This window comes from Macaca thibetana, chromosome X (genome assembly GCF_024542745.1).
Source record: "Macaca thibetana thibetana isolate TM-01 chromosome X, ASM2454274v1, whole genome shotgun sequence".
NCBI lineage: Eukaryota > Metazoa > Chordata > Mammalia > Primates > Cercopithecidae > Macaca > Macaca thibetana.
In genome coordinates this window covers 18,178,994-18,202,746 of record NC_065598.1, presented here as the reverse complement: position 1 = coordinate 18,202,746, position 23,753 = coordinate 18,178,994, and the positions used below count along the sequence as shown (strand labels likewise).

The following is a 23,753-nucleotide window of genomic DNA, read 5'->3' as shown; positions in this document are numbered from 1 at the left end:
AGAATACAAATATATACATTTCAGGTTTTTTTCTTTTTCTTGTTTTTTTTTTTTTGAGATAGAGTCTCGCTCTATCGCCCAGGCTGGAGTGCAATGGCACAATCTCGGCTCACTGCAACCTCCACCTCCCAGGTTCAAGCAATTCTCCTGCCTCCGCCTCCCGAGTAGCTGGGATTACAGGCGCACACCACCATGCCCAGCTAATTTTGTATTTTTAGTAGAGACAGGGTTTCACCATGTTAGCCAGGCTGGTCTCAAACTCCTAACCTTGTGATCCACCCGCCTGGGCCTCCCGAAGTGCTGGGATTACAGGCATAAGCCACCGCGCCTGGCCACATTTCGGTTTTTTTTAAGGACAGATTCCCTAGGAGACATATTAGATCTGTTTTTCTATGCTTTAGAAAGTTTCGGAAGGGTATGGTGGCTCATGCCTATAATCCCAGCACTCTGGGAGGCCGAGGCGGGCAAATCGCTTGAGCCCAGGAGTTCGATACTAGCCTGGGCAACATGGTAAAACCCTGTCTCTACACACACACTACAAAAGATTAGCTGGGTGTGGTGGTGCACACCTACAGTCCCAGCTACTCAGGAGGCTGAGGTAGGAGGATCTTTTGGGCCAGGAAGGTTGAGGCTGCAGTGAGCCGAGACTCTGCAACTGTGCTCCAGCCTGAGCAACAGAGTGAGACTCTGTCTCAAATAATAATAATAATAATAATAAGTCAAGGTATCTAGTAAGGCTATGAGACTTGGGGCCACCTAGATGGCTGACATTTGAGTGCCACAAATGTGAGAACAAAACCAAATTAAAGTCTTGGACCACTTAATTGATAAATGCAAACAAACCCACATATCCAGAAATCCTTTGTAAGTAGTTTAATATGCTCCATTATAACTATTATAGAGAGTATCAGCCTGAAGGGACGATGGCTGATAATGCCAAAGAAGGAACTAAGAGGGCTAGTTTACACAGAACTATACACTAAAAATGGGTACATCTTACTGTATGTAAGTGGGTAATTCAAGATGAATCACTTAAAAATAATTTACCTCATAGTTCCAGGACTAATATAAATTTACTACCCTATGTTCATATTATAGATTAGGTAATTAATAAAATGTTCAAAAAGTAAAATATAGTTATCAAAATGAAAAATGAGACATTCAGAGAACAATTTTCCTTAATCCCTCTGGCAGAAAATACCAACTATTTTCAATGGAAAGAGAGAAAGGTGAACTTTCAAAACAATCTAGCTCCATACTTATAGATCATATAAAATTTGACATGCATCTCATTTTTATATAAAACCCAAACCTTCAAACATTATTGCAGATACCCTCAAACCACCTTGTCTATACCAAATTCACAGCAAATTGTCTGCAAATGAATGAGAATTTTGAAGACTACATGGCAGTGATGCCTGTCAGACAGCCTTTCAGTTTAGTATTAACCATCAAGTCTATAATGCAGTTATTGTGAAATTGTGTTACTATTTCATTTTGTCCTTATAACAATGAGATGAAAAAATGAAAATTTCACTTCTAGTGATCAAGTAATTGAGACCACGATGGCATCAGGCATGCCAACTGCAGGCAATCTAAACCTCAGATAATCATTGGACTTAAAAGCTATGTTCCACTGTGAATGAAGAATACAAAATTTAAATTTAAATGCAGGAAATATATCCTCAAAGACTATCTTGCTGTGGCAGGAACAGTAATTTATAGCACACTAAATTTAACCTGTGCCAAGAAAATGTAGCTTTAAAATTTTCTGTAACTGTTTTAACCTTGCTTTTCAAGCCCCCACACTTGACTTTAACTTGCATTATATGGTAGCACAGTCCCTTCTGGTTTATAGTCTTGTTCAGGTAAATGCTCAGTTTTTCAATTTTCTCCCTGCTGCTTCTACCAAGATGGCAGCTGTGGGTATGGATATGGGTGAGGTTACAGAACTTCACTGTAGTAAGGTAGAGATTCTCGGGTCTCCAAGACAAGGTTCCTTATAGGTGTGGACCCCAGACACTGGCCAGATGCTGCTGTTAGAGCTCATGGAGGCCGTAGACTCAGGTGTGCTCTCTTGGCCCAGAGTCCAGGGATCTACCCCAGCTGGTCTGCCTCTAAGTGGTGCCGGAGACATCTAGACTCCTTAATCTCATTTATACCCGAGACCTGGCTCAATCAGTGTCAGCTAGTGTGGCTGTCAGCTACAGTGTGGGTATCAGCTTGCCCCTCAACACATCTTTCCCATTGACAGGTTCACTGGCTCTCAATCCAGCTACCTGGAGTGTGAAGTAACTTTGGGATTTCTCAGAAGCCACTCACCAGCTAAAGGAGGCCTGGCAGTCCTCTTCACCTAACCACAGTATGCTACATTTTCTTCTGCTGTGGCTGCTTACATTGCGTTAAAGCAGCCTTGCAAGACAGTTTCTTCCCTGAGTTACAAGAAGGGGATGGGGCATAAGCTTCCTTCACTTTTGGCTTACCCTCAACCTACCCACCCCCTAAACCTTGAATTTCAGTTCCCTAAGGTGATGGGGGTGGGGAATGACAAGACATATATACCTGACCACCTGCCTGCTCTAACTCTGCCTGTTCTTCCCACATTCCTTTGACACCGGAATGGGCTGTCCTTCATTTCTCCTTTAATACTCAAGGAATTTCCCCTACAAAGTGGCATTCATCCTGCTCTCTTTCCTGGGGACGTGATAAAAGAAAAGATCGGAAGAGAAAAACCAATTTATTGACCAAAGATACATCATCAGGTATTCCAAAAGTATTATCCCTGCTAAATAAAGATTCAAGAATATTGACAGAATAGAAAACAAAGTTTAAAATTATGGACTGATGATCAGCATAAAAATGCATTGTCCAAATGAAGAAAAAAATCTATTGCTCTGTTGAACAAGTGATAGAGCTTGCTAGAGATTCCTTTATCAAGGGAGGGACAGACTGTGCCTTTCTTATGACCAATTGTTTCAGTAAGTTATGTAGAGACCATCGAAGTCAGTATACTTAATTTTTGCAATTATTCATGTATAAACAATGTACAGGTAGTTAACAATAGCATAGCTACTACTGAGCAAGTTGCTCACTGCTTTCTTAGAGCCTGAACAAAAGCCAGACCCATGAGTACATACTCATACATTCTGCTGACGTTAGAGACAGTAGAGCAAAAATGGTAATAAATTAGTGATCCATAAAAAAAGCTTGATTCTGTTTTGTTATTTTTTGTTATATTTTATTATTTGTTTTATTCATCAACACACTGATGAATTGTGCATGCATGTATATAAAATCTATAAGTCTTAAGATTTGGCAAATACAATATCCTAATTTTACATTTTGTAAGAAATGAGAATACTAAAATTGCAAATAAAGCCAATGCACCAAGGTTTAATTTTTTCCAATTCACAAGAGATATGGCTGTTTTAGAACAGGAACGAGCTTAACAAAACTCCGAAGTTCAAAGAAAACAAACAGCAATTTGGTTCTGTATAACATCTTCGGGCTACCTAGGCACAAGGTGCTCAGGTGCGCAATCGCTATGACACTGCTAACATGTGAAACACTGTGAGGTAAGAACAGAAACATAGAAACTCCCTATTCAAGCACTGCGCTGGGTTATCTCTAGGGACCCTGTGACCACACTTTCTGACAGATGTGCTCACAAAGCAGGCAAGGAAGCAGAATAAGACAACTGAAATCTGAAAAAGGTTCCAAGTCACAGCGTTTTGCCGTAACCGTATCTACAGAGAAAAGTGAAAAATACATTCAACGTAGGGTAGTAACAATTTTTATTTTCTTTTCCTAAAATCTAATTTTTCAAAGTATCTAGTTAGGCTTGTAATAACTCCTCATATCTTATTATGCATTGTGAAGAAAACTAGAAAATGCCAGATTTACTTTCTCTTAGCACAGAAAGAGAAGGCTATCAGACATAAATCAGCAGCCCATGCTATTTTTCAAAGAGCTATGTGTAAAATATAATAAGGTTTATTTTCAAATAATCTGATCGATCTTTTATTCTTTAATTCATAGTACACCCCCACCTTTTTTCTCCTTTTTCCTTTTTGCCTTTGTTAAATGCCCAGGCATGCCTCAATACCAAGCATTATCAATACCAGCTCACATTCCTTCCCTTATTTAAAAAAAACACTTTCTAGCTCATTACAAACACCCCTTCCCCTTCACTTTCTTTTACATCCCCACCCTACCTAAAAAAAAAAAAAAAAAAAAAAAAAAACACAAAACAACACAAATGTTTAACCAACCAAAATTAATTTAAATTATACAACCTAACCCCGGCCAATAAAAAAAATTACAAAAACAAAACTTGCATCAAAAATAAAAACTCTTGTGCCCTTTGTTCAAGTATACTCTCATGACAACTGGCCGAAGAAGCACCCCCTCTGTGCAAAAATAAAATTGCTTTGCTAAAAATCCTTTGAACAAGTGTTCAATTTCCTTAAGATTTTAAGCGTTATTCCTAACATATGTCTAGTCTGTCTTACATCCAAGTATCTAGCATTTTATCATACATATATAATTAAAAGTCTGCTCAATTAAACTGTATTATCACACAGGCCTGGAAGAGGAACTGTTTATCACCATCACATTGGCCTGATGACCAATGTACACCACACCTTGAGCACTAAAGCAAAAGGAGGAAGAGACAAAACTCTCAAAAGTTTTGTCTGTTGTCTTGAAACAACAGTGGCATAATTCAACGTTTCAAGAGAATTAGCCAAAGAACACTGTAAACCTGAATGAAATGTTTGTGTCTGGTTACTTGATGTCAAGAACATCACTGAGGCAGTCCAGTTAAAATCCTCTTCAAATAATATTCTCTAAATGGCCTCAGTGAGATCATCAGTTTTGCACATAATGAAAATTTAAAATATTCACAGCTGTTAATCACAGGAATTCAGGAAAAGAATGCTGCATTACACATCATGCAGCCTGGAGGCTTTCGGGATAACGTTCTAATTCCATGCTTTACCTCCTAATTTGCAAGGAAAAGCTCGCTTGCTCATGTCACACCTAATCATTTGCAGTTAGTTTCTCAACTAAGCCTTCACACACACTTGCTTTTATCTGCTCACACTCTGCCTCAAGCATTCATTCTTCATTCATTAATTCATTCATTCAACCAACAAACATTTTTTAAGCTCCTACTATGTAAAAGGCACTGGGTATACACAGATGTTACATTCTGGAGGGAAGAGACATATAACAAGGAAACAAGTAACAGAACAAGAAGATTATCGTAACAAAACAGACAATTCAGTAGAGTACTGGTGCAGTATCTAAGGAAGTGGTGTTTTAGCTTTACTGAAATGACAAGAAGCCAGCCCTTCTACTTCTAGTTCACTCCTTTTACTCCTTCAAAACCCTCCTTCAGGAAGCACTGCAGGATCCCCCAGCTTGTTTTGTGTACTGCTCTTTTCGTGATCCCAAGACCCTATTCACACCTCCAGCAAACCATTCACCACAACTGCAATGGAATCTATGCTTTGCCACGCAGCCTCACTTCCCAGCCAGACAATGATTAAGATCCATGAGGGTAGGTGCCTCACTTAACTCTGTGCCCCTGAGACCTAGCAGAAAGGCCCCCACCTGTTCTAAATACCTCTGACGAAACTTACAGTGACCAATAAGAAATGAGACAAAGGACATGCTGGCCAAAGAAGGAAGATACGTAACTTCTTTGGGTGCGATGGCTCACGCCTGTAATCCCAGCACTTTGGGAGGCCGAGGTGGATTACCTGAGGTCATGAGTTCGAGACCACTCTGGCCAAAATGGTGAAACACCATCTCTACTAAAAATACAAAAATTAGCCGAGCGTGGTGGCAGGCACCTGCAATCCCAGCTACCAGGGAGGCTGAGACAGAAGAATCATTTGAACCCGGGAGGCGGAGATTGCAATGAGCCAAGATTGCGCCATTACACTCCAGCTTGGGCGACAAGATGGAAACTCTGTCTCAAAAAAAAAAAAAAAAAGAAAGAAAGAAAGAAAGAAGTAGGAGATATGCCCAATTTCTGTGCCGCAATAATAAGCCTTTCCCTTCTAGAGTGTGGTCACTCTGTAATCACTGACCATGCCCTTCTTACCCTTTATCCCAAACAACCAACAGGACTCACTAGAGTAGGTGTGTTACCAAATGTCTATTTAATGAACTAATCTGAAGTTTTAAAGCTCACTCATGTGGTTTCTCTTGAGCTAGAACTAATAAAGAATCTTATTATAATCAACAAAATATATTCAAGTGGCATGGAAGATAAATCAATATGAATTTGAAAAAAAATCTGCCTCAGATAAATCACATTGTGGCTAGTGTTCATGGAAATTTAAGAGCCAATGGTATGAAAACATGTAAATTAATGGAGAAATACATTATTCCTAACAAAACATGGCAGAAAATTTATATTCACATTCTGTGTTTACAAATAATAGAACAAACTGTAAGATTATAGTACCAAGTACACAGAATATGCATGTAAATGAAACTTTGATTCTACATTTCAAATGAATGAAAATATTTAAACTTTTTCACTGAAAAAGCAAGGTAAAGGGCAGTATGAATCTTTTCTCAACAGAGGAACATGGCTATATTATAACTGCCTTACAATTAAGTCCCTACAGAATTTAAATGTACTGGCATGGATAATATTTACATAATGACTTGTGAGTCACATCCTTCTAGTTATTCTACTACCTGTATTTAAACATAAACACATGTAAAAACAATAGAAATGATCAAAAATGTATAACAAAATATGATATATAATAGATATACATAATCAGAAATAATCTGGTTAAATTTTTTATTGAACCCTAAGCAATCAAACAAAAAAGCAGAGATTTCCTTTTATTTTTCTTTATTATGATTATTATTATTTGAGACAGAGTTGCACTCTGTCACCCAGGCGGGAGTACAGTGGCTCGATCACGGCTCACTGCAGCCTCGACATCCCCAGGCTCAGGTGATCCTCCCACCTCATCCTTTGAGTAGCTGGGACTATAGGCTACTATCTGTGTGCCACCACACAAGGCTAATTTTTGTACTTTTTGTAGAGACAGGGTCTCCCTATGTTAACCAGGCTGGTCTCTAACTCATGGGCTCAAGCAATCCTCCCGCCTCGGCTTCCCACAAGTGCTAGGATTACAGGTGTGAGCCACTGCACTTGGCCAAAAGCAGAGATTTCTAACAAAATCATTGTTTCCCACTTACAGAAACAAACCAAAAAATCTGATTATTAAAGGACTATACTCCAAACAGTTGTAAATGTAACCTATTACTGGTTATTTTTTATACTCTTGTTCCCAAATCTATGTGGTTTAGTAAGAAAGAAAAAAACTTTTCTAATTAGAAACATACTTTAGTAATATTTAATTGTGCAGCACTTTTTAGAAGCCTGGAACACTTATTTTAGATACATCAATCTTAATTTCAAACAAATAATAAAAAAGCAAAATAAAACTCAAAGGTTGTCACATCACTGAAAGAAGGGTAAGAAGAACTTCAGCTCTAAGCTAGACTGCCTGCATTTGAATCCTAGCTCTACCACCTACTACCTGAGTGGCCTTAGGGAAGTTCCTTAACTTCTCTGTGCCTCAATTTCCTGCGGAGAAAATCAGATATAATAATATAACTTATTCCTGATGTTGCTATCAGGATTAAATGAGAAGATACAAGTAAAATGCTTAGAACACACAAGAGTTAAAGAACCATTATCACCATTATCACCCACTTACCATCAAGAAGAAAGTTCAAAAATGTTCTACTTTTGGGCATTCCCAAATCACCAAAACCAAATTTCTAAAGGAACTCAGAGATCATGGGGTTGTATCCCTGAGGTCTACTTTCTCCTGCCCATGGGGAGAACAGTCATTATTATAAAGCCCAGACTCACAAAGGCAGTCGAGCTGAACTTCCCATCCAATAGAGCTAAGGTTCCTCCAGGAGTGGAAGGATCGTGGGACCACAGCTTCTGCGTGAGGCAGAGAGGGGTGTTCAGGACTTCTGACAGTGGTGGTACTTGCGGAGATTCCATCTGTCTGATCACTAAGCACCATAGCCTGGAGAGTTGGGGCCAGGGAAGCACTACCCACTGGGTGGCAGCTCCTGGCACAGGGTTTAATTGTAACCAGAGTAACAACAAGGCACTAAGCACTAGACCCCTTCCCAATTTGCCTAGTACCTCATAAACCAAAGGAGGCTTATCTCAACCAATGAGATGGGAGGAAGCTCCCACAATACTACCAGTCAGGTAGTATGAAGCTAGATTCCGTTTTTATTTCTAAAAGAATTGTGAGTGGTTTCCATCTGAGTATAATGGGGCAAATTAAAATTGATTCCACAGGTCTTTGAACTCTACAAAACTATCAGCTATTTGAAAGTAAGGATTATGTCTCAGTCCTATCCGCAGACCCAAGGGTCAATCACTGTGCCTGATACATAGTGTATTTAAAGAATAAATTATTAAGTTTATTCTTTAAATATTAAAATATAGTATTACTATTATACAAAATGGTGTTAACAGATTTTAGAATTTTCATTATATATTAAACACATGCACACACAGACTTTTCATTCTGGTCAAGATGGAGCAGCCCCACTCCTTCCAGGTCCTCCTCCTTAAGACTAAAAATCCTTGACCATGACACACAAACGTGCATAGGAAGCCAAGATGGAAAGAAGATGGCACACTGAATAGGACTTCGGCACTTGAGAGGCAACACGGCAGTGAGTTCCTGGGTTTCCTTACTGTCTTCCATGTATGCCCAATAAGGTGCTGCAAAAGCCTTCAACCTGGAACCACTGATAGACAAATACAAAAAAAAAAAAAAAAAAAGCTCCAAGAAAAACCTGTTCGTTCAGCCAAAGGGCCAGGAAAAGGGTAGGCTAACAACTGAAAATCTTTTTGGCAATACCCTCCCCATTCCAGGCAACAGGGAGGGTACCGCCAAAAAGAAAATGGAAAAACTGCAGCACCACCCCACTGAGGTTCGGGCCGGGCCAAGTAGGAAAACACTCTTTTACACATACACATCCTGAGAAAGCAGGCGGCACTGTTACAATTCCCTGCCTGATGGGATCAGTGAGGCTGACCAAGGAGCTAATCTTTCATTGCCCATCAGGCAGTAGCACCTCTGACTTCCCGGCCAGGGTAGCATCTGCAAGATGTAGCAGAGGTAATAAGGCAGGTGCAAATCTGAGATCCGATTTCACTGGGAAGGTGTTGGTGGGGCCAAGTGAGGAGCTGAACATCCACCCCAGCCATCTGCAATGAGGTAGTGTGAGTAAAAGTGGAGCTTTTGCAGAGGTGGTATCAATGGGACCAAGAGGGAAACTGAACATACGCATCTGCCCTTATCCTATACCTCAACTGCGTGGCTACCTGCTAAAACACACATTAAACAGGATCCAGAGTCTTGCAATATCTAAAATGACCAGGATACAATTAAAAAAAAATCATCATATTAAGAACCATGAAAATCACAACCTGAATGAATGAAAGAAGACAATTAAGAGACATTAACATTGAGATGAAGCAGATGCTGGAATTATCTGACAGGGATTTTAAACCAACCCTAATAAAAATACTTCAATAAAGAATCCAGAAGAGCCCATGGGCACAGACAAAAAAGAGCCCCAACGAAAGCCTTCTCTTCTCCAGCTAAAGGACCAGGAAAAGAACAGCCTAGCAGGACAAAAGACTTTAGACAATAACTACTCTACCCCAGCCACGAAACAGTGAAAACTGGGGCCCCACCCATGCCAGCAAATGCTGCGTAGAGAACATGTCTAATCCCCTGCCATGCTGGTGTCAGTGGAGGCCAACGTGGGGAGCAGTAACAAGATACTCCTGGCCCTCCCAGCCAGAGTGGTCAGCAAAGGCCTAGGGAGCTGGAATTCCCACCCAACAAAGCAGCAGCAAGGAGCCCCTCTCAGTGGGTGTCAATGGAGGTAGAATTAGAAAACTCAACTTCCATCCCCTTCCTTTCCAGAGGGGGTGTCAGAGAAGGCCAAGAAAAAACAGGAGATTAAATAAGATCCAGAGTCTAATGACATAACATCCAAAATGTCCAGGTTTCAGTAGAAAATTATTCATCATACTAAAAAGTAGGGAAATCTCAACGTGCAAAAAAGACTAACAGGTGCCAACAAAGATTGTAGAGATGTCAGAATCATCACACAAAAATTTCCAAGCTGCCATCATACAAATACTTTAGAGTAATTACAAACATACTTGAACCAAATAATAAAATATAGGAACTCTCAAAAATTAATGGAAGATATAAAAAAAAAAACTTAGGCCAGGCATGGTGGTTCACACCTGGTATCTCAGTACTTTGGGAAGCCAAGACAGGAGGATTGCTTGAGTCCAGGAGTTGGAGACCAGCCTGGGCAACATGGTGAAACCTGTCTCTACAAAATAAACAAAAATTAGCTGGGCGCGCCTATGGTCCCAATTACTTGGGAGGCTGAGGCAGGAGGATCACCTGAGCCTAGGGAGGTGAAGGCTGGAGTGAGCAATGATTGTGCCACTGCACTCCAGCCTGGGTGACAGAGTGAGACCCTGTCTCAAAAAAACAAAAACGAACAACAAAGAAAAACTTCATGAATTGAAAAATAGAACAAATAACTGAAATTTAAAACTCAGTGAACAGACTAAACAACAGAATGGAGAAGACAGAGGAAAGAATCTGTGAACTTAGAGACAGAATAGAAATAATCCAGTCTTAACAACAGAAAAGAAATAGATGGGGGAAAAATGAACAGAGACTGAGAGACATGTGGCACTATAACAGAAGACCTAATATTCATGTCACTGGAGGTTCAGAAGGATGGGACAAACAGAGTAGAGCTGAAAATACATTCAAAGAAATCACAATGGAAAAGTTCCAAATTTAGCAAAAGATATAACCTACAGATTCAAGGAGCTGAGCAAACTCCAAACAAGATAAACCCAAAGTAATTCCAGCCAAGACACATCATAGTGAAACTTCTGAAAACTAAAACAAAAACAAAAAACAGCACCTTACCTATAGGAGAAAAACAATTTGAATGACAGTGTATTCTCATCAGTAACCACAGAGGCTAAAAGGAAACAGCACAACAATTTTCAAGCACTAAATAAAAGAACTGTCAGCCAGGCGTGGTGGCTCACGCCTGTAATCCCAGCACTTTGGAAGGCCGAGGAAGGCAGATCACAGGGTCAAGAGATCAAGACCATCCTGGCCAACAGGTGAAACCCCATCTATACAAAAAAAATTAAAAAATTAGCTGGGTGTGGTGGTACGCGCCTGTAGTTCCAGCTATTTGGGGGGCTGAGGCAGGAGAATTGCTTGAACCTGGGAGGCAGAGGTTGCAGTGAGCCGAGATCCGCCACTGCACTTCAGCCTGGAGACAGAGCAAGACTCCATCTCAAAAAAAAAAAAAAAAAAAAAGAGAAAGAGAAGAGAAGAGAAAAAAGAACTGTCAATCAGAAATTCTGTACCAAGCAAAAATACCATTCAGGAATGAAAGCAAAATAAAGACATTCTCAGATGAAGGAAAACAAAGAGAAGTAGCTAGCAAACTTACCCTTAAAGAATGGTTAAAGGTAGTTTTCTAAATAGGAAGTAAAAGATAACCAGCCAGGCGTGGTGGCACGCCTGTAACCCCAGCACTTTGGGAGGCCAATGAGGGTGGATTGCTTGAGCCTAGGAGTTCGAGACCAGCCTGAGCAACATGGCAAAACCCTATCTATACCAAAAACACAAAAATTAGTCAGGTGTGGTGGTGCAAACCTGTGGTCCCAGCTACTCAGGAGGCTGAGGTAGGAGGATCACTTGAGCCCGGGAAGTCACAAGGCTGCAGTGAGCTGTGATTGCACCACTGGGTGACCCTCTAGCCTGGGTGACAAAATGAGACCCTGTCTCAAACAACAACAACAACAAAGAAAGTAAAAGATAACCAAAGAAGCTTGGAATTTAAGAAAAAAATGTTAGAACAGGTTACAAAAATAAAAGGTGGGGAATATAAGACTATCCTTTTGCTCATGAGTTTCATAAATCAGATTTGATGGTTGAGACAAAAATTATAAATTATAACACCATCTGATGTGGTGCTCGATGTATGTAGAAGAAATACTTAAGACATATATGTTTTTTAAGTGGGGAGGGCAAAAGGGTCTAAAGGAGAGTAAGATTTCTACACTTCACTTGAGTGGTAAAACATTGATAACAGATTGTGGTAAACACAAATGTATATTTTAATACCTAGATCAATAAGAACACAATACAAACAGATACACTAAAAAACTGTATAAATAAGATGGAATCCTAAAACTTCCAGAAGACAAAAAAAATAAGAAAATGAAACCAACAGGGTCTCATTGTCATATATAAAATACTATACCCAACAGCAGCAGAATACGTGTTGCTTTCAAGAGCCCATAAAATATTCACCAAGATAGAACACATCTTGGGCCACAAAACAAACCTTAACAAATTTTAAAGAACTGAGATAATATAGAGTATTTTCTCTGACCACAATGGAATCCGATTAAATATCAATAAGAGAAAGACAACAGGAAAATCTCCAAATAGAAATGAAATCTAACATTTCTAAATAATCCGTGGGTCAAAGAAGTAGTCTGAAAGAAAATTCTAATTTCATAGAACTTGATGAAAATGAAAATACAACATATATCAAAAGATGTGGGAGGCAGCTTAAGCAGTATTGAGAGGGAAATTTATAGTATTCAATGTATACATTTTTTAAAAAGAGGAAAGGTTACAAATCAATAAGATAAATTCTTCCCTCAAGACTAAAAAAAGAAAATAAACCCAAAGCAAGAAGGAAATAATCATGATAAAATCAGAAATCAATGAAATTGAAAACAGAAAATCAATGAAGCAGAAGGCTGATTCCACAAAAAGAACAATTAATATTGATAAACTTCTAGCAAGACTGGTAAAGATAAAAAGAAAGAAGACAAAAATCATCAGTATCAGGAACAAAACAAGGAAGATCTCTACAGATCCTGCAGTCATTAAAAAGAAATAAAGGAACACTACAAACTTTACACTCTTACATTTGACAATTTAGAAGAAATGGACCAATTTCCTTGAAAATCAAACTACCAAAAGTTAACCAAGATGAAATAAACAACTTTAAGTGTCATGTAATTATTAAAGAAATTGAATATATAATTATAATTATCAAGTTTCCAATAAAAGAAATCTGCAAGCTCAAATGGGTTTGCTGGAGATGTCTAACACTTAAGGAAGAATTAACAGCAATCTTACACAGTCTCTTCTAGAAATTAGAAGAGAGACAGAGAATCCAGAATTAGAGGTGCACAAATCTGCCCAACTGATTTTTCACTGCAAAGGAACTCAATGGAGGGAGAACAGACTTTTCAATGGATGGTGCTGGAGCAACTAGACATCCATAAGGGAGAAGAAAAAAGAACTTTGGCCTTTATCTCACACCTTGTACAAAAATTGACAATATAGATCATGGACTTAAATATAAAACGTAAGCTTATAAAACTTTTAGAAATAACCACAGGAGAAAATCTTCAGGATCTAGGGCCAGGCAGAGTTCTCAGATTTGATACCAAAAGCACAGTCCATAGGAAAAAAAAAAAAAAAAATTGATAAATGACCTTAACAAAACTAAAATTTTTGGTCCATGAAAGACATTGTTAAGATAATGAAAAAGCAAGCTATAAGCTGGGAGAAAATATTTTCAAACATACAGGACAAAAGATTTAAATCCAGAATATATAAAGAACTTAAACTCAACAGTAATAAAACAATCCAATTCAAAATTGGAAAAATGGCACGAGTACTTCACTGAAGAAAATACACAGATGCCAAATAAGCACAGGAAAGGTGTTCAACATTTTTAGCCATTAGAGAAATACAAATTTAAACTACAGTGAGATCACCTACACAACTATTAGAATGCCTAACACAAAAATAATAATAGTGATAATACAAAATGCCGGTAAGCATGTGAAGAAACTAGATTCCTCACACATTGCTGATGAGAATGTAAAATTGTACAGCCACTCTGGAAAAGTATATACCAGTTTCTTACAAAGCATTACATTCACATACCATACAACCCAGCAACTGCACTCTTGAGCACCTAACCCAGGGAAATGAAAACTGGAAACAATCTAAAGATCCTTCAAAAGGTAAACAAACTCTGACACCTCTATACTATAGAATACTAAAAAAGAGCAATAAAAAAGAGGAAACTATTAGTTCACACAAAAACTTGGGTGAATCTCAAGGGAGTTGTGTTGAGTGAATAAAGCCAGTCTCAAAGGGTTAAATGTTGTATCATTCCATTCAAATAGCATTCTTGAAATGACAAAATTATAGAGATGAAGTACAGATTAGTGGTTGCCAGGGGTTAGAAAGAGGGGAAGGCAAGGGTGTGGCTATGGCTACAAAAAGGCAGCACAAGGGATCCCTGTGATAAAACCGTTCTGTAGCTTGACTGTGGTGGACACATGAATCTACACAAGTGATGCAATTACATAAAACTAAATATACACACACAGGAGTGCAGATAAAATTGGTGTAATCTGAATAACGTCAATGGAAATACATCAATGTCAATTTTCTAGTTATGATATTATACTGTAATTATGTAAGATGTTACTAATGGGAGAAACTGGTCAAAGGATATAAGGAATCTATTATTTCTTACAACTACATGTGAACTATAATTATCTCAAGATTAAAAGTTTAAGGGGGAAAAAAGCAAGATATATGTGAAAATGAATGTGAAACAGGAAGTGAGGACGGCAGCGTCCAATCTGATTCAAAAGTTTCACGAGTTTTGTAGTATCCAATAGGCACACACATTTCATTAGTAAATAACTGTGATTATTCCTCACTCTCATAAAAGGGTTTATGAGAAGGAAATTTAGCCAAGAGACTGAGTTTTCCAAATGAGACTGTTTAAACTGTCACAGCAAGATGCTGGATGGGCAGGTTTAATGTTTAAATTGTCTGTGTCTTCTCCTTCCCTCCAGTGCCCTGGGGTGGGAAGAAGCTTCTGATGAAAAGTAGAACAGTTAAAAGAAAAAGAAAAAAAAAAAAGCTACAGTTTTTGCACATTTGAAAGTAATGGGTATATGTGTGATCCTGCTACATACAATTAAAGATGTTAATATTAAAACTTTCTGTAATGTAGTCACTGCAATTTCATTTCTAAAATTCTGATTCTAGCTTATTTTGCTTAAATGAAGATGTGCCAATGGAAAGTTTAAAAGTCTAGAAAAGATCAGTGCAGCCAGAAGCTCTCAGGAGGGAGACACGTAGGTTGCTTTCTTAAAACTTTATTGAGGCCAGGCACGGTGGCTCACGCCTGTAATCCCAACACTTTGGGAGGCTGAGGCAGGCAGATCACCTGAGGTCAGCAGTTCGAGACCAGCCTGGCCAGCACGGTGAAATCCCATCTCCACTAAAAATACAAAAATTAGCCAGGTGTGGTGGCGCATGCCTGTAATCCCAGTCACTCAGGAGGCTGAGGCAGGAGAATCACTTAAATCGGGAGGTGGAGGTTGCAGTGAGCGGAAATCACGCCACTGCACTCCAGCCTGGGTGACAGAGTAAGACTCTGTCTCCAAAAAAAAAAAAAAAAAAAAAAAAAAAACCGTATTGAATAAATAACACTCTCTAGAACTTGTAATATGATGAACTAGGTCTACATTGCATGCAATAAAGCTAAAAATGATAGTAGTTTACTATCAAATATTTCTCATTGTACAGGAAATTAGTATTTCTCATTGTACAGGAAATTAGTATTTCTCATTGTACAGGAACCCTGGTAGTCTAATGTCTTCTTTGTGTCTCCTAAGTCTGGCGACTGAGGTTTTTGAGTACCACCTCCACTGGGGCAAAGGTGCGCTTTCTACTGTGCCTTCCTTCTCTTAAACAATCAAGCAGAAACATAACGCTTCCAAGTATGCATCTTGATCTCTAGGTAATCAGGCTGCTGCTGGCATGACTTCCGGCTCTTCAGGATGGCTGCTGGCCTACCATGGCTAGTGCCCAGTATCTACGTTTTTGTTTTTAAGAATTCTGTTTATCAGCAGGGAAATCAAAAGACTGGGAGTCAGAGGTGGTACTTCCTGCCTGCTCCATTCAATCTTGTTATGCACTGTAACTAGAAGGGTTTTGCTCACTTCCTTGTTGTGCCTACAGCAAGAGGAATTGTTTCTTTCTCCAGGAACTAGCTTGTCCCCAGGAAGGTACATGGTGGAGAGAGGAAGAGTTGATATAGAGCCATTGGAGGGACTCTGTAGGCCAGGTGTATCCCTCTCCTGATCCTTCACATGATCCTTAAATGCTCTTAAATGAGATACAGAATAACGCAATGATGTTCAAGGCAAGAGACACCAAGGACACCACCAGCATGAAGATGATGAAGGTGCTTTTCTCCGGGGCCAAGAGAGGAAGCAGTCCGCTTAATGTGGGGAAGGATCTCGTTTGCGAGTGTAAACCACACTTAGGCTGAACCCGTAGACAGACCACGGGATCATCAGGAAGGCCACCTCAAACAGAGGCCTGAAGACAACACCGATGGTACACGTTCACAGCAAGCTCCCTGGGATTTTCACCTTTCCATGTTTCTCAAGGCCACACTTGAACTTCTTTATTTAAATTCCCTGCAAGTGCATCTCCACACTGACATCACCAATTTGGGCAACTTCGAGTTCTCCCAGTTGCCTGTTCAACTTCTCTTCTTTTCACATCACATAGAACACGTGTGTCAGGTACAAGAGTGGGGGCAGAGACCCAAGTATCATCTGCAGAACCCAGAAGCATACATGAGAGATTGGCAAAGACTGGTCATAGCAGGCATTTTCACAACCAGGCTGCTGAGTGTTACAATGAAAAGCAAACTGCTCATCATCCCAGGCTGACTCAACTGCAGTAGTCAGGAGCAGGATTCGGGAAATGAAAAGCACTGAGAGCCACACCTCACCTCCAGCTGGGGACTAAGCTTGAACCTTCTCTAGGAGGTGCCTGAGGCACTCCAGTCACCCATGTTGCCTGTTCGCTGTTAGTTCACTTAAAAAAAGTGAAGTAGGCATGCCAAATGATTGTACTCATTGAGGGACTAAGTAAAATGAAAAAAGTTAAGTTGAAGCAGCCAAAACTGTCTCAAGTTCAAAAGTCTGCTGCTGTTTGGTACCTTCCTCGCTCCTTCTCCCTAATGAAAGAAAATTGCTCACACCAGGTAGAAGTTTATGTGAATTCATTTTCATGCAAGGTGAATAATTCTAAACAAGGATGTACATATACCTATAATAGGGCAAGTTACATAGATGGAGGAACAAAATAGACAAATCTAAAGGTCTCTTTCAATTTCAGAATAAAGCAATGTCGAAAACAATGATTCAACAACAGAAACTGAATTAACAATTCATACTTACACACTGACTAATTCATCTTGAGAAAATTAGGGCCAAAATCTCCCAAACAGATAATGATACTCATTCAACTAGTATTTATTTAGAGCCTCCCAGGTGCCAGGTACTGTGCTAGGCACTGGTTCATTGGTGAGTAAAATGGAATTCCTATACTTGTGGAACTCACAATCAACCAGGGGAAACAATAATTAAAAGTACAGTATTTCATTGAATGTAAGATAATTGTAAGATAAACCATTATTTTACCTACCACTCAGAAAGGAATCAAGAAATCCAGTGTACATCACAATTTCAGAAATGTGAGGAAAAATATCTATCATGGAATCCAGAAAAAAGGCTCAGTGAGCAAGTGAATATACAACTTCAAATTTAATTAAGTGCCAAGAAAAAAACAAATAGAAGGCCCCAGCAGAGGACAACACGAAGACACCCAGATCAGACTGGATAGGGTCAGCCAGGCCAAAAGAGTGAGAAAATTGCTGTAGGCGAAGGAAGCAGCCTGTGCAAAGATTTTTAAGAGTGAAGACCTCACTGTATTCAAGGAACTAAAAGGCAGGCAGTGAGGTTACCAGGTAGTAGGCAAAGGAAGAAACAGCATAGCCTGAGACTGATGCCAGTGGGAGCTACCTTCAGGCATCCATTTGGCAGCAGCAGAGAACCAGGGACAGAAAGTGAGATTACACTGTGATGCTGGGGCAAGACTGAGGCCATGGGAGAAATTATGAATGGCTGTTCAAGAGCTCTAGGAGCCAGTGGGAGGGTTGGAGGAAACTGGATCAGACTGAGGAACCTACAGAGCAGCACAAGGATGGGTATTCTGTGCTAACAGATGGCCAGTGAGTTTTGGTGGTGACAAAAATTAAGAGGATGTCAAGAATGATGGGGCTGGTCCTAAGAATCTCTGGAGAGAGGAACAGGCAATCAATCCTGGCACTGTGGCACTGAATGCTTCAGTGAATGAAGTGGCATTTTCCAAGGCTAGCTGCCAGCCCAGTTAGCATGAAGTAGTAAGATGAGAACAAAAAATGAGCTGCTGCTCCCTCATAATCTGGGAATTGGAGGTCAAGTCCCTGACAACAAGGGTTCTAACTTAAATATGTATTTACTGAATGTAGACCATTTATCTTCAGTTGAATTGTTAGCACATGGAAGCTATTTTATTAAGACTATATTACTATACATTGTATTCATTCTTGTGGGTTTCTTCTAGGGTACTGTTATAATATAAGAAGAGTTCTTGGCCGGGCGTGGTGGCTCAAGCCTGTAATCTCAGCACTTTGGGAGGCCGAGACGGGCGGATCATGAGGTCAGGAGATCGAGACCATCCTGGCTAACACGGTGAAACCCGTCTCTACTAAAAAATACAAAAAAACTAGACGGGCGAGGTGGCGGGCGCCTGTAGTCCCAGCTACTCGGGAGGCTGAGGCAGGAGAATGGCGTGAACCCAGGAGGCGGAGCTTGCAGTGAGCTGAGATCCGGCCACTGTACTCCAGCCTGGGCGGCAGAGCGAGACTCCGTCTCAAAAAAAAAAAAAAAAAGAAGAGTTCTTAAAAAAAAACATTTCAGGAGGAGCAACACTGATACCACCCAAAAATCTGCTGAGGGTGGTGGAACCTGGCATGGTGCATAACTCATAAGCATGCCACTCCTGAAGACCTACTAGTCTTCATCCATTTCCACTCTACAGCCCTTATTTCTTTATAATAAAGGTCTCCAAGCGAAAGCATAGTAAAAGGTTTCTGTCTCTAATTCAGAGCATGCTACACAAATAGATCTATTTTAAAATGGGCCACAGCTAATTGATTATACATAGCAAAAATTAATTATTTTCAACCAAATCCTTTCAGTACAGCAAATCATTTTAAAACAAATTTTATTTAGTATATTAAAATTGCATTCATAGAGTAAAAAAACAAAAAAATTACATTTTATTTAACATTTTAATTCTTTTAAAAATATATTTAATTCTCAAAGACAAATATCCATTTTAATCAAATAAGAAGAAAATATTTATTAAAGTAACCACATTAATCTGCTAACCAATAAGTGATCTTTAAATATACTGTTAATTTGTTTCTTGGTTTAATGGCTATTTCTCACAGTACATTCAGTGAGAAAAATAAAACTTAAAATGAACCCTAAAAAAGAAGCAAGGTTAACGAAATTTATGTCTCAAATGACCAAGGTTAGTTACGACTGTTATCCAAGGATAAGAACTGAAGTCTCCCAAAATGCAAATTTGTAGCCAGTAATCAAATTATAAGGCTTTAAAGTACACACAGTACTTTCTTGGTTGCTTAAATAACACATTTTAGCCAAATTGTCCTCTATCGCACAGATTCTCAAACTAATCCTATTAAGCTAAAGTCACCACGATCTATAGTTTATAATTAATACATTTTTCAAGGTTAATTGAAAATAAACCATTGGCAGCATAAGAGTTTCACATTTATTCTCATTAGTTTTTCAAATTTAAGCCGTGCTTGGTCTCTAGAGCTTTCAAAGTGCCTTAGAAAACTGAGTTCTTCTTCAAAAATAAGTGAGGGGAAGTAAGTGAAGAAAATAATCACCAGAACTACCTGAGCATGGTTTATAGAAGGTTAAAAAAAAATGCTGTAGGGGAAAAAAGGAAATCAAAAGGTGTAATAATTCTAGTTTCTTTAGGGTAAAGTTAGTAGCCATTTGCAAGAACTACATAAAGTTCTTAAGTTTTCCAAATATTTTGTTCTGAAAAAGTTCTTACTAAGCATATGAAAATACAGAGATTTGAAATTCAAAAGGATGAAAATAACTGGGAATGAGTCATTTCAGCTAAGAAAATGGTTCACAGGAAAGGTAAAAAACCTCTTGCTGAATATTACTTATAAACTGGACAAGATATTTCCAATTTTAATATGTAAACAGGACTTCCAGTTTCAGCATCAACCCATACAGTGCCATCACTCCTGTCCTTACATTAAGAAAAAACCCTAACAAATTGAAAATCAGCAACTTTTCTTGGATTTATAGAATTGAGGTCAGAGCTGAAATCTAGAGAAACAGGCAAATACAAAGAATCACATCCAAGATAAGCTTACCTGGAGCAGAAGGCACTGGAATCATACACTAGTAAGAAAACTTAAATGACAATTTTGACAAAGGCTGCGACTAGCTTGTGAATGAGAACTCCTGGGGACTAAATCTTAGGAGGCCCTCTAAGTTCTTGCAGTTTTACCTCCAGGAAATCTCACCAGGTTCTGACTATGAAGACCCAAGAAAAAACTCCTCCCCTTTTGTGTAAGACGCAAGGAAAAATACTTTGAAATACACCCAGGGGTAAGATCTAATAAAAATCTCCTCTTCTTTTAGGTAGGGAGAGGAAGAAAGTAACCACTTTGAAATACGCCTAAGGGAAAGGTAACCATTTTGAAATAAGGTCAGAATGTTTTTCATAACAAATGTCAACACTCCAAGAGAAAATTTACCAGAGCCTTAGTGTCCAGTCCCTCTAGCCTTCTTGTTTCATCTAACAGAAGAAAAGGAGGGAAGCGGGGTGGCTGGAAACACTTCTGAAGGTTGTAGCCAAAGACTCAGGTCTTACAAAGGAATGAGATTATAGAACACTTTCCCTTCGCCATACTCTTCCCATCATGTCAACAGAGCTCCAGTACATTAACAGGGAATTACAACTGAAAGAGTTGCAAGACACAGATTCAATATTTATAAAGGAGTTCTTAGGAGAACCCACAGACAACAGGCTAGGAAAAATAAAATAACAAAGGTACTGGAGGAAACTGAAGCCTCTGGCATCTATACCTACATCATTAAACATGACCTAGCTTCTAGACAGATTAACATAAAACCTTACACTAAAGGCCTATTTATTCAGTTCCTATTGCCTAATATATCATATCCAGCTTAAAAAAAAATTACAAGGCATGCCAAAAAGCAAGAAAAAGCATAGTCTAAAGAGACAAAGTAAGCATCAGAACCAGACTCAGATATGGCACAGACTTGGGGATTATCAGATAGGGAATTTAAAATAACTGTGATTAATATGTTAAGGGCTCTAATGGGAAAAGTAGACAGCATGCAAGAGCAGATGGGTAATATAAGCATACATAACTCTAAGGAAGAATTAAAATAAAATGCTAGAAGTCAAAATCACTGTAACAAAAATGAAGAATGCTTTTAAAGGACTTGACAGTAAACTGGACATAGCTGAGGAAAAAAAATCACTAGGTTGTAAGATATGTCAGTAAAAACCTCCAAAACTAAAATGGAAAGAGAAAAAAGGAATTTTTCTTTTCTTTTCTTTTTTGAGACAGAGTCTCACTCTGTCGCCTAGGCTGGAGTGCAGTGGTGTGATCTCGGTTCACTGAAACCTCTGCTGCCTCCCAGGTTCGAGCAATTCTTCCAGCCTCAGCCTCCTGAGTAGCTGGGATTACAAGCGTGCGCCACCACACCCGGCTAATTTTTTTGTGTGTATTTTTAGTAGAGACGGGGTTTCACCACCTTGGGCAGGATGGTCTCAATCTCTGGACCTTGTGATCCGCCCGCCTCAGCCTCCCAAAGTGCTGAGATTACAGGTATGAGCCACCGTGCCCGGTGAAAAAAAGAATTTTAAAAAGCAGAATAGAACATCCAAGAATTATGGGAAAATTACAAAAGGTGTAACATATATAATTGGAATACAAAGAGAAAAGTGAGACAAGGGAGAAGAAATATTTGAAAGAATAACGGCAAAGAGTCTTTCAAAATTAAGGGTGCCAAAATGCATATCCAGGAAACTCAGAGAAGACCAAGCAGAATAAATACCAAAAGATCTACACCTAAGTACATCATATTCAAACTACACAAAACTAAACACAAGGAGAAAACTGTGAAAGAAACCAGAGGAAAAAAAACACCTCACCTATAGGGAACAAGGATAAGAACTACATCTGACATCTTGTCAGAAACCATGCAAGTAAGAAAGTAGAGTGAAATATTTATAAAATGTTGAAAGAAAAAAAAAAAAACTCTACCTCAAAGTTACTCAGTGAAATGATCCTTCAAAACTGAAGGAGAGTTTCTCAGATAAACAAATGTTGAATGAATTTGTCACCAGTAGACCCGCCCTTTAAAAATGCTTTAAAAAGTTCTTCAGAGAGAAGGCAAAATTATATAGATAAGAAACTGGGATCTACAGAAAGAAAAGAGCATTGGAGAAGGAATAAATGCAGTTAAGATAAAATCTATTTTTCCTATTCTTAACTGATAACTGTTCAAAATAATAATAGTAACTATTATTGACTGAGTATAGCATATGGATAAGCAATATGAATAACAGTAACGTTATAAGGGACTGGAGGAAGAAGTTCAAATACTCTAGTAAAAGGTACCTACAGTCCTCAAGAAGCAGTATAGAGTTATCTGAACGTGTACTTAGATAAGTTGTAAATGTACACTGCAAACTCTAGGGCAATGACCGAAAAAAAAAAAAAAATAAGTAAAAACAAGTATAATGGACACTCTAAAACAGGAGAGAAAATGGAATCCTGTAAAATGGTCAGTTAAAACCAGAAGGCAGAAAAAGAGGGGATTAAAAAAAAAAAAGTAAGTACAACAAATAGAAAATCAGTTATAAACATGGTTCATATTAATTCAACTATATTAATAATCATTTTAACTGTGAATGGCCTCCGAACACCAGTTAAATTATCAGAGTAGATTTAAAAAAATGAATATAAAGAAATGGGGCAGGCGTGGTGGCTCATGCCTATAATCCCAGCACTTATGGGAGGTCGAGGTGGGAGGATCACTTGAGCCCAGGAGTTTGAGACCAGCCTAGGCAACATGGCAAAACCCCGTCTCTACAAAAAATACAAAAAATTAGCCAGGCATGGCAGTGCACACCTGTAGTCCCAGCTACACAGAAGGCTGAGGTGGGAGGATGGCTTGAGCCTAGGAGGCAGAGGTTGCAGTGAGCCATGATTGTGCCACTGCATTCCAGGCTGGGCAACAGAGCAAGATTCTGTATCTAAAAATAATTAATAAATAAACAGAAAGCAAAGCAAAGCAAGAGAAAGAAAAAGAGAGAGAGAGAGAGAGAGAGAGACAGAGAGAGGGAGGGAGGGAGGGAAGGAAGGGATAGGATAAAAGTAAAGGGATGGATAAAATTATACCACATTAACACTAATTAAGAGGAAGCTGAAGTAGTTACATAAATTTTAGACAAAGCAGATTTCAGAACAAGGAAAATCACTGGGATAAAGAAGAGCATTACAAAATGCAAAATTCTCCAAGAAGACATAACAATCCTTAATATGAATGTACC

General features: G+C 38.9%; 1 protein-coding gene and 1 pseudogene across 3 annotated transcripts in view; both read right to left on the bottom strand.

Annotated features, from left to right (window-relative positions):
• CDKL5 (cyclin dependent kinase like 5) overlaps positions 1–23,753 on the bottom strand; it is a 226,042-nt gene that overhangs the window by 100,756 nt on the left and 101,533 nt on the right. The window lies entirely within an intron of this gene.
• Positions 15,695–18,979, bottom strand: LOC126946836 (gap junction alpha-1 protein-like; annotated as a pseudogene).